Genomic DNA, 19,062 nt, shown 5'->3' on the forward strand with positions numbered 1-19,062 from the left:
AAGGGAAATGTTTGTAAGAGCCCCTATGTACCTCCCAATGGTGAAAAATGTACACATGTAACTTTGACAGGGAAGGTGGGCCCCTCTCAGCTCTGGGCAGTAGCTGTACTCCCTGCACATATGGAAGCTACAGTACGCCTTTGCCTCCAACATTGGGGCTAATTCAGACCTGATCGCTGCTGTGCGTTTTCGTACAGCGGGCAATCAGGTCTGAACTGCGCATGCGCCGCAGTGCGCATGTGCATGCCAGAGATGCGATCGGCATCTCAGCTCAGTGATCGCCTCTGCCTGATTGACAGGCAGAGGCGTTCGCTGGGCGGGAGGGGGCGGGCTGCGCTGGGCGGGAGGGGGCGGGCCAGCGGCGTGCCGCGGTGGCTGCGTGACGTCACATGTAGCCGCTGCGACCCGGGACACGACAAAACATCGCCTACCAGCGCAGCAATGTTGCGCAGGTAGGGACATACTCGCCGGGTGCAATAGCATCGCCGCCGTGCAATGCTATCACACCCATGTGGCGGGGGGAGGGCCAGACATGTGGGGCAGACTAGCCCTGTGCTGGGCGTCCTCCGCATGTTAGGGCGGTTAATCGTAGCCGCATGGCTATGATCAGGTCTGAATTAGCCCAATTGACCGGCCTTAGTAATTTAGCTGTTACTCTAGGCCAGGGGTGGGGCACCTCCGGCCCGCAAAGCCATTTGTTCCGGCCCACCCGCTTGTGTGTCAGCGAGACACGCCGCTGCTCATTCCGGCGGCGGCGTGTCTCAGCTGTCAGGGCAGGGAGGAGAGCGCAGCTATGTCCGACGGCGGGTAAGATCTCAAACCAGCCGCCAGCTCATGAGCCAATCAGAGCTCACGGACCGGCAGCCAATCAGGAGCCACCACTGCCGGTCCACGAGCTCTGATTGGCTCACGAACCGGCAACTGGTTTGAGGTCCTACACGCCGCCGCCCGCCTGACATAGCCGCGCTCATCTCCCTGCCCTGACATCTGAGACACGCTACAACCGCCGGACGGAGCACTAAGGGGCAGGAGAGGCGCATGCTGCGCTCTCCTCCCCTCCCCTGACACATCTGCAGCTGTGAGCATTTGTGTATCTGGCACTGTGGGGGCATTTGTGTATCTGGCACTGTGGGGGCATTTGTGTATCTGGCACTGTGGGGGCATTTGTGTATCTGGCACTGTGGGGACATATGTGTATCTGGCACTTAAGGGGCATTTGTGTATCTGGCACTGCACTGGCATATGTGTATCTGGCACTGCAGTGGCATATGTGTATCTGGCATTGCACTATTGGGGGCATATGTGTATCACGTCCCATTTTAATTGGCCACACCAATTTTTGGGCGCTCGCGCCTATCGCGCACGCACTCAGTAACTTTAGGGGGCATAACTACTGGGGGACAGGGTAATTTTTAAGTTGATAATTTTTGTATGGCCCCCGAAGGATTTTATAAATATCCAAATGGCCCTTGGTAGAAAAAAGGTTCCCCACCCCTGCTCTAGGCCAACGTAATACAGCATTTCTTTATTGGCCAGAATTTCAAGGGTTGGAAGGCAGAGTAGTTTTGTATGGATTCCAGATGTCTTGTTTTGTTGTTGTAACAGATAGTTTATATTCCGTGGCAAGTCTGTTTATTGGCATTTCATGCAGCCTTACTAAAAACAGTATTTTCCTTGGTCATTTAAAACACAGTTGTAATAAATAAAGATATTTGTTTCCGGAAAGTTTATTTGATATTTTGTGTATATATAATAAAGCTGTGGCCGGCTTTCAGCCATTACTGTGTGCTCATTCAAGGTGGAAGCTTAATCCTGCTTTCTCTGTACATATTAAATGTACTGCATCTTGCATTAGAATTAATATAATGAACAGAAAATGAAAATCCAAATATACTGTATGGTATAGTTTGAATATTATCATTATGTTTCAAATGATATTTATTTTTATTTTCATATATTTATAGGAGATAGTGTACTTTGTGCAATACATACTGCGGTATATATACGTGTTCTGCGGCATATTGCTCACATACTGTAGAGTTAACGAACCACAGGTTAGTGGGTACAATTAGTCAGTAGCAGGAGTGCAACAATAGCAATAACTTTTGGTCTGACACCAGTAACAATTCCTAAATAGCAAATTTCTTTGTAATACAGTACCACATGTTATGTATAGCATAGTATGCGAGGGGGTCTCCTTGTGCTGTAGTACTTACAGTATGTTCATCAGGTGTGACTTGAAATGGGATTTGCAGGGCCAATGAGACTGGGTGGGCCTGGGAACTAGGACAGAATGGACGCTATCGTAGGTGTAGTCACCCTGTTGTGTAAATAATAATAATAATAATAATAATAATAATAATTTTATTTAGCACTCTTTCTTCAACAGGACTCAAAGCGCTTTACAGACAACAATGCATATAGCTGCGCTCTCCTCCCTGCCCTGACAGCTGAGACACGCCGCCGCCGGAATGAGCAGCGGCGTGTCTCGCTGACACACAAGCGGGTGGGCCGGAACAAATGGCTTTGAGTGAGTTATATTAGCACCCCTTAATTAGTTTAAGTTTCTGGCACCGTATTTGTGGGTGTTACACCCACAAATACGGTGCCAGAAACTTAAACTAATTAAGGGGTGCTAATATAACTCAGGTTCGGGTGATCAGAGCGCCAGACAGAGGTGGAACTAGCGCCAGTGCAGGCAGTGCCTTGCACTGGGGCCGCAACTGTCAAGGGGCCCGCAGCCAGAATGGCATGTAATGAGTCAAACTGACTCATTACATGCCGCCTGGCTGCCGCTGTGTTCCGCCGCCGCCGAGGAGATGATGCGCGCACCGGCTACAGGGGGAAAGGAGGAGGAGGGGGGATGGAGGAGGGAGCCGCAGCAGCGCTGTGTCATTGGTAGAAGCGCTGCTGCTGCTGGCCCTCTCCTTTACCATAGGCTGCCCTCCGCCGCTGTGAATGCTGGGATGCGCATCGCATCCCAGCATTCACAGCGGCGGAGGGCAGCCTATGGTAAAGGAGAGGTCCAGCAGCAGCAGCGCTTCTACCAATGACATAACGCTGCTGCTGCTCCCTCCTCCATCCCCCCTCCTCCTTCTTCTCCCCTGCAAGAACAGAAGCTGCACGAGGAGCCTGAGCCAGCGGAAACGGTAAGTATACCTATTCTATCTATCTATCTATCTATCTATCTATCTATCTATCTATCTATCTATCTATCTATCTGTCCTGTTTGCCGTAATGTGCAAAACATGGGACGCTGTCTGCCGTAATGTGTAATAAATGGGACGCTGTCTGCCGTAATGTGCGAAACATGGGACGCTGTCTGCCGTAATGTATAATAAATGGGACACTGTCTGTCGTAATATGCAAAAAATGGGACGCTGTCTGCCGTAATGTGTAATAAATGGGACGCTGTCTGCCGTAATGTGTAATAAATGGGACGCTGTCAGCCGTAATGTGTAATAAATGGGACGCTGTCTGTCGTAATGTGCAAAAAATGGGACGCTGTCTGCCGTAATGTGTAAAAATGGGACGCTGTCTGTTGTAATGTGTAAAAAAGGGACGCTGTGTGCCGTAATGTGTAAAAAGGGGACGCTGTCTGCCGTAATGTGTAAAAAATGGGACGCTGTCTGCCGTAATGTGTAAAAAATGGGACGCTGTCTGCCGTAATATGCAAAAAATGGGACGCTGTCTGCCGTAATATGCAAAAAATGGGACGCTGTCTGCCGTAATGTGTAAAAATGGGACGCTGTCTGTTGTAATGTGTAAAAAAGGGACGCTGTGTGCCGTAATGTGTAAAAAGGGGACGCTGTCTGCCGTAATGTGTAAAAAATGGGACGCTGTCTGCCGTAATGTGCAAAAAATGGGAGGCTGTCTGCCGTAATGTGCAAAAAAGGGGACGCTGTCTGCTGTAATGTGTAAAAAAGGGGACGCTGTCTGTCGTAATGTGTAAAAAAGGGGACGCTGTCTGTCGTAATGTGTAAAAAGGGGACGCTGTCTGCCGTAATGTGTAAAAAGGGGACGCTCTCTGCCGTAATGTGTAAAAAAGGGAAGCTGTCTGCCGTAATGTGTAAAAAAGGGACGCTGTCTGCCGTAATGTGTAAAAAAGGGGACACTGTCTGTCGTAATGTGTAAAAAGGGCACACTGTCTGTCATAATGTATAAAAAGGGGACGCTGTCTGCCGTACTGTGTAAAAAGGGGGACGCTGTCTGCCGTAATGTGTTAAAAAGGGGAAGCTGTCCGCCATAATGTGTAAAAGGGTCTCTACCTGGTGTAGTGGTACTACCGTGCAGTGTAATTTGAATAATGGAGACTACTGTGCACCGTTATATGAATTGGTATTATTTTGTGGCCACACCCCCTTCCCCACGAAGCCACGCCCCTATTTTTTACTCGCGCCTGCGGTGCGCACTGCCCCTGTTTTACATAGAGGGGCGGGGCTCCGATGCCATTTCTTGCACACAGCACTAAAATGACTAATTATGGCACTGTTGCTAGGTATCCATTTCTCTGGCCCTGAGCAGGTCCCCCTCACCAGATCCTCTCCAGGGGTGAGGCGGTGGACTTAGATGGGGGAGGGGGGCCCAAAGCATTTTGTCGCACATGGGCCCACCGCTCGCTAGTTCCGCCACTGGCGCCAGACCTGATTTACCCCTCAGACACAATGACAACACAAATCGTACAGGATCCAACTCCATTTTATTATTAAATAATAAGGGTAACAGTGATAGCATTGTTCAGTAAATAATAACCAACAACCCCAATTTATCACAGGTAAATTGCATGAACAGGTGAGTAAGCTGGCGTCTCTATAAAGCACAGTCTCGTTTAACCAGCGTTGACACAAAAGCAGGTATATTGCATGAACAGGTGAGTAAGCTGGCGTCTCTATAAAGCACAGTCTCGTTTAACCAGCGTTGACACAAAAGCAGGTATATTGCGTGAACAGATGAGCAAGCTGGCGTCTCTATAAAGCACAGTCTCGTATAACCAGCGTGGACACTTAAGCAAGTATAATGGCTTGAATAACCCTGCTGGCGGGTTCTTGCATATCAGTCAATTAAATCCCGCCTTTCATGTAGTAATCAATACACAGGTATAATGGCTTGAATAACCCTGCTGGGCGGAGCTTGCATAACAGTCAATTAAATCCTGCCTTTCACATAGTAATCAATACACAGGTATAATGGCTTGAATAACCCTGCTGGGCGGAGCTTGCGTAACAGTCAATTAAATCCCGCCTTTCACGTAATAATCAATACACAGGTATAATGGCTTGAATAACCCTGCTGGGCGGAGCTTGCATAAATCAACCAGAAGTACCAGCATTCCTTAATAGCAGATAAGTGCATTAACATCAACTCTTACACTGCTGAGCGGAGCTTGCATAAATGAACCATAAGTACCAGCATTCCTCAATAGCAGATAAATGCATTAACATCAACTTTTACACTGCTGAGCGGAGCTTGCATAAATGAACCATAAGTACCAGCATTCCTCAATAGCAGATAAATGCATTAACATCAACTTTTACACTGCTGGGCGGAGCTTGCATAAATGAACCAGGAGTACCAGCATTCCTCAATAGCAGATAAGTACATTAACATCAACTTTTACACTGCTGAGCGGAGCTTGCATATATGAACCATAAGTACCAGCATTCCTCAATAGCAGATAAATGCATTAACATCATTTTTTTACACTGCTTAGCGGAGCTTACATAAATGAACCATAAGTACCAGCATTCCTTAATAGCAGATATATGCATTAACATTTCAGCATAGCAGACGGTTGCTGAACTATATCCTGCGGGGCACCGATGAAGGGGAGCCTACCTCCTTTTAAACAATATGTTGCCCAATATGCAGAGCTTTTGCAGCGGAAGGGGTTTTAAATAGGGGCACAGGGGAGTTAAGAGGAGCCTACCCCCCTTTTAACAAACATAATTTGCGGGCACAGGTAATATATGGGAGTTAACTTAGTGTTCCCCAAATGCAGAGTTCATGCAGCGGAAGGGTAAACAGGGGGGGTGACACAGCTATAGGGGGGGTCTGGGACTCCAGGTCGACAACAAAAAGGTTGACACACCTTAAGTCGACGCCAATTGGTCGACACACCTTAGGTCGACATGGACAAAAGGTCGACATGGACAAAAGGTCGACGTGAGTTGTTGTTTTTTTGTGTCGTTTTCTTCGTAGAGTGACCAGGAACCCCAATTAGTGCACCGCGTCCCCTCGCATGTCTCGCTTCACTCGCCATGCTTCGGGCATGGTGCCTTCGCTCCACTCCGCTTCGCTCGGCACAGATTACCATTCCAATCGTAGTCCACGTGGATCGTTAAGTATGAAAAGGTTCCAAAAAAGAAAAAAATTGTGAAAAACTCATGTCGACCTTTTTCCATGTCGACCTTGTTCCTGTCGACATTTTGTCCATGTCGACATTTTGTCCATGTCGACCAAAGGTGTGTCGACCAATTGGCATCGACCTAAGGTGTGTCGACCTTTTTGTTGTCGACTTGGAGTCCGGATACCCTATAGGGGAGCCTACCACCTTTTTTAAGTTGTTCTGCGGGGCACAGATGAAGGAAATCCTACCCCTTATTAATTAACTGGTCCCCCATTTGCAGAGTTCTGTGCAGCGGAAGTGTTGCTGGCGCAGAGTTTTGGCAGTGGAAGGGTTACAGTGATCTTACCCCCTGCTGCGGGGCTTCTGCCACCTCCGAACTGCTCCTCGTCTTCGGCACATCCCGGGATGCAAGGCACCGCACCGGGGATGCGCCCTTGAAGCAGCCAATGACACAGGATTCCTCTTCTGCTCCGGTCCCGGTCTTCTCCCCACCGCTGGTCCGCGCTGTCCTCTCTCTGGTCTCCAGCCACAGGTCCGCTCTTCTCCTATGAAGCAGGCTCCGGTCCGTGCCGTCATCTCCCAGGCACCAGGGGTCCTCGCCAGGGGTCTTCTTTCCAGGGTTGTCCTCCGCGATGCCTGGACTCCCACCACCTGACGCCAGCTGCCGCTCCTTGGGATCCAAAGGACAGAGGTCATCGCTGCTGCACTGTATGGGCTGCGGTCTCCCCGGATCAGCGCTCCAGTCTTTAGCCAGCGGCGGCACTTCTCCGCTCTCCGTCCCTGCTGGCTCTGACGCGGCCAGCTCTTCTCTCCAGGCAGGCTCTCCGGCATTCTCCTGGCACTGGTGCTGCGGTCGCTGGTTCTCCCCTCAGCTCTTCTCTGCGCAGACGGCCCTCACACACTGGCAGGCGGCTCCACTCTCCAGGCTGGTCATAGCTCCTGATCCTGGCGGCGGCTCGGCTGGGCAGCAGACAGGCTTCAGCGGGGGGACTCCGCACATCAGGCTCCTGGCGGCTACATGGTGACACCTTCCCCAGGTAGTCTTCCCATTCCTATGAGGGCTCTCCTTCCCGCGCTGGGGATCTCCTTATATCAAGCTGTGTCCCTCTGTACCTCCCCTGTTCTGGGTCCCCACTGGCTCTCTAGCTCCAGCAACAGCCGCCCCAGGTGTCTTTTGCCCTGCAACCTGGGGTGGGGTGGGGGGGCAATCAGTGTGGGGGCCACCTTACCGGGCAAAGCTGTTGCTGAGGAGGGGGGGAATCTTCCCACTACAGTGGCGCCAAACCCCCTGCCTTGGCTGACAGGGACAGACAAGTTCAGCCCATGTTCTACTCTGGGCTTTATAGGTCCACAATGTAAATATAAAAAAATTAACAAGGGGGTCCACATTTTTTAATAACTCCAGGGTATTACATAATACAGAAGATTTAAGTAATACAGCAATAGACAAGCCACACAGGCATAAAAAGAAAACCTTGAGCACACAGTAAGTATAATGCAGGATTAGTGTAGGCATTTGTGTAATAACTTCAAAGGGTTGTGTATTCCATCATCACAAGGAACCAGGTGAGGCAGCCATCTTTAGAGCACTGCGTAGGATTACCATGGGTGGAATAGTCTACCCCTAGAAGAGATGACACAAATTGGGGATATTGTAGCATACTAATGGTCAAAGTAGGGTCCCAACAAAACCACCGGGTCCATGCATTTTTTTTATCCCATCCACAAGTGTACCACGTGAGGAAGCCATGTTGGGCGCACTACGAAGGTTATACTGTAGGAAGCGAGCCATACATGGGCCCAGTTCATATATGGGAAAACTTAAAACTGGGGGGGGGGGGGGGGGGGGGCAGATGTATTAAGCCCGAAGAAGGGATAAAGTAGTGATAAGCCTGTGATAAGTGCAAAGTGATAGCGCACCAGCCAGTCAGGTCCTGTCATTTTTCAAATCGTAATGATTGACTGATGCATTATCACCTTGCACTTATCACTGGTTTATCACTTCTTTATCCCTTCTCCAGGTTAATACATCTGCCCCAGGGTGCACTGTGTAGGTCACACTGGCAGGGTGTACAACCAGTGGAGGTACACATTACAGGAATAGCATATAGTGGGGTAGAAAATAAAAAAATATAAAAGCAAAAAACACAGAAAACATTTGCAGGTAACCAATGGAGGGGGAAAAATTAGGATAACATTATTTTAATAGAATTATAAATGTCCTGGTCTCATGGGAGCAGAACGGATGGGCATGAGAATATGGGGAGCACACTCAAGTCTGATGAGAATATCCCTGCTAAGCCTGGTCCTAGTGCTCTCCCCTCACAGCTCCCTGATCATCTTGACGTTAGGCCCGGGGATAGACCTGATGTTCTCCGCCGGAGTGGTGATAAGCCTGTTCCTGGAGTTCACATTGCAGAAGTGTGGAGAGGCCACATAATGAGCTTTGTGGTTGTAACGCAGAAATGTTGGCTTGTTGTTGGTTTTTCCTTCTGTTTTCCTTTGGTTTAACGCAGGTATAATGCTGCAATTGATTTTAGGCTGGCACTTTATAGCAGGCACTCCATATACTAGGCACTCTAGCGTCCTAAAGGACTGGCGTACTAACCTATACTGTGGTGTGCACAACTGGGATGTGTGATACCCACGTTTGGGGTACCCCTGCTGCATACCATTGCAGCCCTAAAATGCCTGAAAGACATTAAAGGAGGCACTGTAAGGGTTAAGTCCCTTATCTGATCGCCTAGCGACGGCCCAGGGAGAGAACTGAGCTTTGGGGCACTGAGACCCAGGGCTCTCCGGCCAGAGTCCTGAGAGCGGGAGCCCTGGAGCGCCAGGGATTGGCTAAGGAGAGGCGCAAAAAAGAAAGGAGGAGGAGGAACCCACCATGAGGAGAAAAAAGGGGAGTCCTGTGGCTGAACATGGTGTGTGGACTGAGCGGCGGGAAGCAACTGGAGAGACCGAGCCGCATCGTGGCTGTATGCAGAGCCGTGGGAGAGCCCCGAACCACCGGGTGTACTAGAGAGGAGAGCGGGGATGGCGTGCGGAGGAGTGACGTCACGCTGACTGCCGAGAGAGAGAAGACCTGCTGCCGCTAGCCGCCGGAGTGGGAGAGACACCGCCGGGAGCGTACGGAGGGGAGAGCAGAGGATGGACAGGGCGCGGCTGCCATTTACCAAAGAGGGTGCCAGTATTCTGCAGGAACAGAGCTTCGCGCTGCTCAAGCACAGCGTGGCACCGGAAAGTAGAAGGTACCGATGGAGACCAGGTACTTTCAACAGTGACAGCCCTCCTCACGGCTTTCTTGCCAAGTGACACCTCACAAGGGGATGAAACCACTAGCTTCTTTCTACTCCAGCCCCAGTCGTTACTAGTGCCTTAATTGGGGCTGTGCACTTTCCCCACATATACCCCTCCACAGACCTAGGGACACTCAGACGTGTACCCCTTCATGTCTGACAGTTTCCCTGACATCATATGCAGCCATCCGGGAGCAGTGGATAAAAGAGACAGGACCTTAGGTTATGCCAAACCCCAACCTAAATAGGCTGATCACGCCTCAGCAGCTCTACGCAGCTATATAAGGAACTGAGACTTTTGCTGAGCTGCGTGAACTATCCCTTTATGCTTTGAATTCGTTATTGAGCCCTCTGAGTTGCCACTGTTGGTCATCCACTATTCTTTTGTGAGTAGTACGTGCCTTGCATGAGGCTTATACCTGAACTTCTCCGGATTGTGTTTAGAGTCAGAGACTCCCTTATTTGAGTTCATACCGCTATCTAGTGGCTCATTAGTATACTGTTTGTGCATTCTTGAACCAACCCGGCTAAATGGTATTTTGGTTTTCTTCTATGTTTTGAAAAGCACTTATGTTAACGTTGTGATACGGTTATGTCTACTATGCAAATGATATGTGATATTCGGAAATGTGCCTTTTGAGGTAAACTTGCTTTACTAGCCAGCACGTGAATTGCTTGAAATGGTGACTATCCGTTTTCCCAATTTAATAAACTTGCTGTCACCATCAATTTGCATTTCCTTTATCCGTGGGGTTCTCCTTGGGGTGTCCATCCTTCTGCCACAGGCTCCTGCAGAAGAAGCCATGAGAGGTCCTGAACCAGCAAGCGTCATCTGGAAACACAGGTATGACACTACACCATCACAGGGGCTGATATTACAGATGCTGCACCGGGGGAGGGGGTGGATGGGGGCAGCGCACAGCATCCCTGGGCTGCATGGTTTTGTCTTCCCTGCCCTGCTGTACAGAGACCTGAGTAATCTCTACCTGCTCCCTGCCCCTCTTTGCACCTCTGGGAATTTGTAAAATAAGGGCAATATGTGGATAAACTTGCTAACTTCTCTACTTATAATATTTTGTGAAATTTCTATGGTGTGGGAGTATTGCTATGATTGGCAGCATCTTTTATTAAATATTCTCTAATTTTTTTTATTAACTTTAATATATATTGTGTTATTCACATTGTTCACTTGTTGTGCTGATTAGAGGGATGACATTGACCAGCACAAAAAGTGAAAAATGTGTTATAAATTTTGATGAGATACAATCTGATTACAAGTGATAGTGTTTATAATCTTATATCAGTGGTTCCCAAACTTTTTTGAATCACGGCGCCATAGAGTATCAGAATTTTTTTTTTAGGCACCCCTAGGCCTAGCTTGTTGATAAATGTAGAGAAAAAAATTACATGACTTAAATTGTGTTTATACAGTGCATCCGGAAAGTATTCACATCGCATCACTTTTTCCACATTTTGTTATGTTACAGCCTTATTCCATAATGGAATAAATTCATTTTTCCCTCAAAATTCTACACACAATGGGGGTCATTCAGAGTTGATCGCTCGCTAGCAGTTTTTAGCAGCCGTGCAAACGCATAGTCGCCGCCCACGGGGGAGTGTATTTTCGCTTTGCAGGACTGCAAACGTCTGTGCAGCAGAGCGCCTGCAAACACATTTTGTGTAAAACAAGACCAACCCTGTAGTTACTTGTGCAATGATTGCTGCGATGATTGACACGGTAATGACGTCATATACCCGCCCAGCAAACGCCCGGCCACGCCTGCGTTTTTCCAAACACTCCCAGAAAACGGTCAGTTGACACCCATAAATGCCCTCTTCCTGTCAATCTCCTTGCGTTCGGCTGTGTTATTGGAATCGTCGCTAGAACCAGTGCAAAACCACAAAGGACTTCGTACCTGTACGATGCATACGCATGCGCAGATTAACCATTTGTTTCAATGATCGCTATGCAGCGAACAACAGCAGCTAGCAATCATTTCGGAATGACCCCCAATACCCCATAATGATAACGTGAAAAAACTTTTTGGGAGATTTTTTCAAATTTATTAAAAATAAAAAACTAAGAAATCACATGTACATAAGTATTCACAGCCTTTGCCAGGAAGCTGAAAATTTAAATCAGGTGCATCCTGTTTCCACTGATCATCCTTGAGATCTTCCTACAGCTTAATTGGAGTCCACCTGTGGTAAAGTCATACCCCTTTCACACCACAAATATATCCCGGGATCAAACCGGCTCGATCCTGGTCGAGGTGCGGTCTGAAAGCACCAATTTTGAATATCCCGGGTCGAGTAACCCTGCATTTCAACCCGGCATAAAAGCAGTGTTATACACGGGTTGGATCCGGGTCAATGAGCACTCTAATGTGCCAACCCGGGTTATTCAACCCTGTAATCATGTAAAAGTGCTGATTGGCTGTTCTTTGTGTGCCTTGATGATGTCAGCAGCCTGAGCCCTGCTGCACAGGAGAGCATTAAGACAGAGAGCAACAGAGAGCATTAACAATTAGAGCTATTAAGAATTAGTGGTGAGGCAAAGATTGCTAGGCAGCTTTCTGCATACCTCCCAACTTATTAAAAGTACAAAGAGGGACCTTTGCACTCGCCCAAAAAGGGGGAGTGGCCTATATGAAAGGGGCATGGCCTCGCAGCAGAGCCTTGATCGCGTGTCACGCCCCCTTGTGCCGTCACTGAGGGGGCATGCCCAGCGCTCTCTGAGCTGCTGGCATGCCCCCTCTCCCTCTGTCACCTGTGAAAAGACGCTGTGCGCATGCGTCTATTCACCGCTGCTCTGCTAAGCAGAGCAGCAGTGAGAGGAGCCTCCCAACTGTCCCCCTTCCAACGCAAGACACTGCGGCCCGCAGGTGGGATAGCGGGACAGTCCCAATAAACGAGACTGTCCCGCAAAAATCGGGACAGTTGGGAGGTATGTTAAAGATGCAATTTTGTATAAAAACATATCTCTGTCAGCCACGATTCCTGCAATGCTGTGAGCTGTACCCACCCTCTCCTTTTGTACCCTTCTGACACCTCATCTTTCTGAGCCAAAAAAAGTCCATTTAAAATGACATCCATGGTGTTTTAATTGCTGACCTGGGTTGAGTTAAAAGGTGCCAACCCTGCAATAACCCGGGTTGAAAGTGTAGTGTGAAAGTATTCAAAATACCGGGTCGGACCCGGGTTTGCGGTGTGAAAGGGGTATCAGTTGATTGGACATGATTTGGAAAGGCACACACCTGTCTATATAAGGTCCCACACTTGACAGTGCATGTTTGAGCACAAACCAAGCATGAAGTCAAAGGAATTGTCTGTAGACCTCTGAGACAGGATTGTTTGAGGCACAAATCTGGGGGAGGGTACAAAAAAATATCTGTTGCTTTGAAGGTCCCAATGAGCACAGTGGCCTCCATCATCCGTAAATGGAAGAAGTTCGGGACCACCAGGACTCTATCCTAGTCAGGATAGAGGGAAAGATGAATGCAGCAATGTACAGAGACATTCTGGATGAAAGCCTGCTCCAGAACGCTCTTGACTTCAAACTGGGGTGACGGTTCATCTTTCAGCAGGACAACGACCCTAAGCACACATCCAAGATATCAAAGGAATGGCTTCAGGACAACTCTGTGAATGTACTTGAGTGGCCCAGCCAGAGCCCAGACTTGAATTTGATTGAACATCTCTGGACAGATCTGAAAATGGCTGTGCACCGACGCGTCCCATCCAACGTGATGGAGCTTGGGAGGTGCTGCAAAGAGGAATGGGCAAAACTGCCCAAAGATAGGTGTGCCAAGATTGTGGCATCATATTCAAAAAGACTTGAGGCTGTAATTGCTGCCAAAGGTTCATCAACAAAGTATTATTATTATCCTTTATTTATATGGCGCCACAAGGGTTTCGCAGCGCCCAATTACAGAGTACATAAACAAATAATCAAAACAGAAAAACAGCAACTTACAGTTGAAGACAATATAGGACAAGTACATGGTAAATAAACATAGCTACATCAGCAGATGACACTGGAATAAATATCAGGTGGCAGAAGACTGCTGGATTTGGTGCAGTTGAAAATTATTAAAGTAAGAAAAAGAGATAAGCACATGAGGGAAGAGGGCCCTACTCATGAGAGCTTACATTATAAAGGGGAGGGGTAGACAGACAGGGATGACACAGACGGGGAACACAGAGAGCGTGGAACAGAAGGTTAGGATGAGATTTGGTTGCGTTTGGTGAAGAAGTGGGTCTTGAGAGCCCGTTTGAAGTTCTGTAGAGAGGTGGAGAGTCTGAGGGGGAGGTAGGGAATTCCAGAGAAAGGGAGCAGCACGTGAAAAATCTTGGAGGTAGGAGTAGGAGGAAGTAATCAGTAGACAAGAGAGTCGGCGTGCTTTAGTACAGCAAAGAGGATATGTGGGAGTGTAAAGGGAGATAAGGTCAGAGATGTAAATGGGAGAGGAATGGGTGAGGGCTTTGTAAGTGAGTGTGAGAAGCTTGAAATGGATTCTGAAAGTGAAGGGGAGCCAGTGAAGGTCTTGCCAGAGAGAAGAGGTGAACATACTGCGTTTGGTGATTAAGATGAGCTGGGCAGCAGCATTGAGGATAGATTGGAGTGGAGAGAGGTATTTGTCAGTGATGACAGTCAGGAGGAGATTACAGTAGTCCAGTCTGGAGATGACCACTGAGTGCATAAGGGTCTTAGTAGCATCCTGGGTGAGAAAGGGTCTAATCCTGGAAATTCTTTTTAGATGAAAATGGCAGGTTTGTGAGAGGTGCTGAATGTGTAGTTTGAAGGAGAGGGCGGAGTCAAGGACTACTCCAAGACAGCGCATTTGGGGGCTAGAGGAGATAGTACTGCCATCAATAGATAATGATATTGTGGGAGGTGAGGTTATGCAGGAGGGAGGGAAGATGATCAGCTCGGTCTTAGACATGTTAAGTTTAAGAAAGCGCTGGGACATCAAGACAGAGATAGCAGAGACAGTGGGCGATACGAGTGAGGAGAGCGGGGGGAGAAGTCCAGGGAGGAAAGTTAGATTTGAGTGTCATCAGCATAGAGATGATATTGGAAATAAAAGATCTAATTACAATTAGCTCACCTAGTGAGGACGTATAGGGGGTCATTCCGACCTGCTTGCGCGTGCCATTTTTTGCAGCGCAGAGATCAGGTCACTACTCCGCATGCGTATGCACCGCAATGTGCAGGCGCGACGTACGGGTACAAAGCGGATCATTGCTTAGCGATGGATTTAACGAAGAATCCATTTGCACAGCTGATCGCAAGGAGATTGACAGGAAGAAGGCGTTTGTGGGTGTCAACTGACCGTTTTCTGGGAGTGTTTGAGAAAACGCAGGCGTGTCCAAGTGTTTGCAGGGCGGGTGTCTGACGTCAATTCCGGGACCAGACAGGCTGAAGTTATCACAAGGGCTGAGTAAGTTCAGACCTACTCAGAAACTGCACAAATTTTTTTTTGCAGAGCTCAGCTGCATAGGCGTTCGCACACTTGCAAAGCGAAATTACACTCCGCTATATGCGGTGACTATCTGATCACAGTGCTGCAAAAAGTAGCTAGCGAGCGAACGACTCGGAATGACCCCCATAGAGAGAGAAAAGAAGAGGATCAATGACAGAACTTGAGCAAAGGCTGTGAATACTTATGTACTTGTGATTTCTTCGTTTTTTATTTTTAATAAATTAGCAAAAATCTAAAAAAAACTTTTTACACATTGTCATAATGTAGTATTGTGTGTAGAATTTTGAGGGGAAAAATAATTTATTCAGTTTTGGAATAAGGCTGTAACATAACAAAATGTGGAAAAAGTGAAGCTCTGTGAATACTTTCCGGATGCACTGTATGTCAACCTTAGGCTCCGTTATGTGGTGAAAAACAGGATTCACTTCTGTTTGTCCACATATTGTATGATTGGCAGGCACCAGCACTGGTTTTGCCTATTACATTGACCATAAATAATTAGAATTGATCCTAAACCACCAATCCAAGGCACCCCTGCAAGTGTTCTGAGGCACCCCAGGGTGCCACGGCACGCAGGGGCAGATTTATTAAAATGCACAAAAGGTTCTTTATAAGCAGGGTCCCGTTTCACCGCATTATGGTGGTGAAGCAGGACCTCTTATCTGGTGAATTTACTAACCCTGCCTTGTTCTTTATTGGAGCACGTTATCTCACCCTTCTGGTGATACACGTCCTCCCATAACGTCCATCCTCTTCGGCTGCAGTATTTACTTCCATGCCTGCGCCATCCAGTAACTCCCAGCGTGCTTTTCGGGAGTTATGCTGGTGCATGCGCACTTTCATTCTGAGGATGCCGGAGCTTGTGGTGTGTGTAGGGGGAGGAACTGCTCGTACACCCGCAGCGCTGGATCTGGGAGGCGAAGAGGAACAGGGTAGGAGTGACTAACGTTCGGGCACACCGAACCTTCATAAGTTAGCAAGCAAGCATAGCGCCCCAGCCTTCTATACCGCATCGCCGGGATACTACATCAGGGGATGCGCTACCTGCAGACAGCACTTTAACCCCTAAAGAAGTTTAATAAATCTACCCCACAGTTTGAAAACCCCTGTCTTATATTAAGATTCTAATATGCAGTTATGTATGCATCCGGTCTATAAATCTACACTAAAAAAGTTTACAGTCAATAGGCCGACCACTAATGGTAGAAAAACATTAGGTCGACAGGGTTAAAAGGTCAACAGGGTCAATAGGTCAACATGTTAAAGGTAGACAGCTCAAAAGGTCAACAGGGACTAAAAAGGTCGACATGACAATTGTCGACACACATTGTCGACACAAGTTTTTTGTTTTGCTTTTCTTCTTAATTTTTTTAAAACGGTTTCATACTTTACCATCCACATTGACCACGATTGGGAATAATAACTTTGCCCGAGGGGACGTGGTACACATGGCCTTGTTTGTGGCAGAAAAGTTACAAAACACCCCAAAACGACCTTTTTTATAAAGACCATTCCCATGTCGACCTTTTGACATGTTGACCTTTTGACCCTGTCGACCTAATGCATGTCTACCATTAGTGGTAGACCTATTGACTGTAGACGGAGGAGTAACAAGGGTAGGGCGAGTGGGGCACGTGCCCTGGGCGCCTTGGCAGGCCCAGGAGAGGGGGGCGCAGCCGGCGGCCAGGGCATAATGCCTCACTCGCCCCCATCATGCCAAAATGTGAGGGGAGGAGAGCGCAGCGTCTCTCCCTCCCCTCACCGCCGCCAGCACTAGCAGCGCTGCCAGCAGCGCTGCGTGTGTCCGGTCTCCAGCGTTAGCCAATCAGAGCTTGCGGACCGGCTCGTGATTGGCTGCCGGTCCGCGAGCTTTGATTGGCTGGCGAACCGGCGTCACACAGCCGCTGGAGACCTGGAGCGGTGAGGGGAAGGAGAGGCGCTGCGCTCTCCTCCCCTCACAGACACAACAGGTGGTGAGTGACGGGGGGGAGGGATTTTCACGACTCGGGGGAGCACAGTGGGGCAATGTATCTGGCACAGTGGGGCAATGTATCTGGCACAGTGGGGCATGTAACTGGCACTGTGGGACAATGTATCTGGCACAGTGGGGCAATGTATCTGGCACAGTGGGGCAATGTATCTGGCACAGTGGGACATGTATCTGGCACTGTGGGGCATGTATCTGGCACTGTGGGGCATGTAACTGGCACAGTGGGGCATGTATCTGGCACAGTGGGGCAATGTATCTGGCACTGTGGGGCAATGTATCTGGCACTGTGGGGCATGTAACTGGCACAGTGGGGCATGTATCTGGCACAGTGGGGCATGTATCTGGCACAGTGGGGCATGTAACTGGCACTGTGGGGCAATGTATCTGGCACAGTGGGGCATGTGTCTGGCACAGTGGGGCAATGTGTCTGGCACTGTGGGGCAATGTATCTGGCACTGTGGGGCAATGTATCTGGCACTGTGGGGCATGTATCTGGCACAGTGGGGCAATGTATCTGGCACTGTGGGGCAATGTAACTGGCACTGTGGGGCAATGTAACTGGCACTGTGGGGCAATGTATCTGGCACTGTGGGGCAATGTATCTGGTACAGTAGGGCAATGTAACTGGCACAGTGGGGCATGTATCTGGCACAGTGGGGCAATGTAACTGGCACTGTGGGGCAATGTATCTGGCAATGTAACTGGCACAGTGGGGACAATGTAACTGGCACAGTGGGGCAATGTATCTGGCACAGTGGGGCATGCATCTGGCACAGTGGGGCATGCATCTGGCACAGTGGGGCATTGTAACTGGCACTGTGGGGCAATATAACTGGCACTGTGGGGCAATGTATCTGGCAATGTAACTGGCACTGTGGGGCAATGTATCTGGCACTGTGGGGCATGTATCTGGCACTGTGGGGCATGTATCTGGGACTGTGGGGCATGTATCTGGCACTGTGGGGCATTTATCTGGCACGGTGGGGCATGTATTCGGCACTGTGGGGCATTGTATCTGGCACTGTGGGGCAATGTAACTGGCACTGTGGGCCATTTTCAGTGGGCACACCCCTTCTGGTGCACATGCTTCTTTTGCTGTTTTTTTTTTTTGGGGGGGGGGGGGGGGGGGGCATTTTCCATCTTGCCCTGGGCTCCAAAAACCCTAGGTATGCCTCTGACTGTAGACCTTTTTTTAGTGTAGATCTAATAATGCACACCCGTTATGTATATTGAGTAGTGATTGTCTGGTCTAAATAATGTTATTACAGTATTTACATGTTTTGCACGTCATCACCTTGGCATTCTCCTGCATTGTGATTGAGTTATATACAGAAGTGTGTTGATGCATTATTATGCAAGACTCATGCTGCTGCTCATTAGTGGGAATGTTTATGTACAAGCAGATTTGAGTGTACACATGCAGTGTCGGAGTACGGCATGGAAGGCCCACCAGGGGAATGCAGTGGTAGAGGCCCATACTTAGGGGTGTGGCCAGTTTCCAGAGGGGGTGTGGCCAGGCACCAAAGAGGCTGGGCTAACCATTAGATAGTGCATATCTGGGCCTCTTGATAAATATACATAGTAAATACTGCTAGTACATGCATAATAATGTATCACATTAATAAGAGCAATGCACTGTAGAAAATACACCATAGTCCTGTGCAGTATAAGATAACATATGTGTAATACCCTGCTCAGATTCCTTTATGCGTTGTGTATATGTGTGTCATATATATATATATATATATATATATATATATATATATATATAATGATTAGTTATGTTATTATTAAATATATGTGGTGTCAGTATAGATAATAAAAGTTAATATATGTACAAATGCCCTCATAGAGGGATATGAGAAGATTTCAATAAGTTGCTCTCATGGAAAGCATTATGTTGGGTAATATCCCCCCCTCACAGAGGGTAGTTGAATCTGT

The sequence above is a fragment of the Pseudophryne corroboree genome, chromosome 1 (genome assembly GCF_028390025.1).
Source record: "Pseudophryne corroboree isolate aPseCor3 chromosome 1, aPseCor3.hap2, whole genome shotgun sequence".
In the NCBI taxonomy this organism is placed as follows: Eukaryota; Metazoa; Chordata; class Amphibia; order Anura; family Myobatrachidae; genus Pseudophryne; species Pseudophryne corroboree.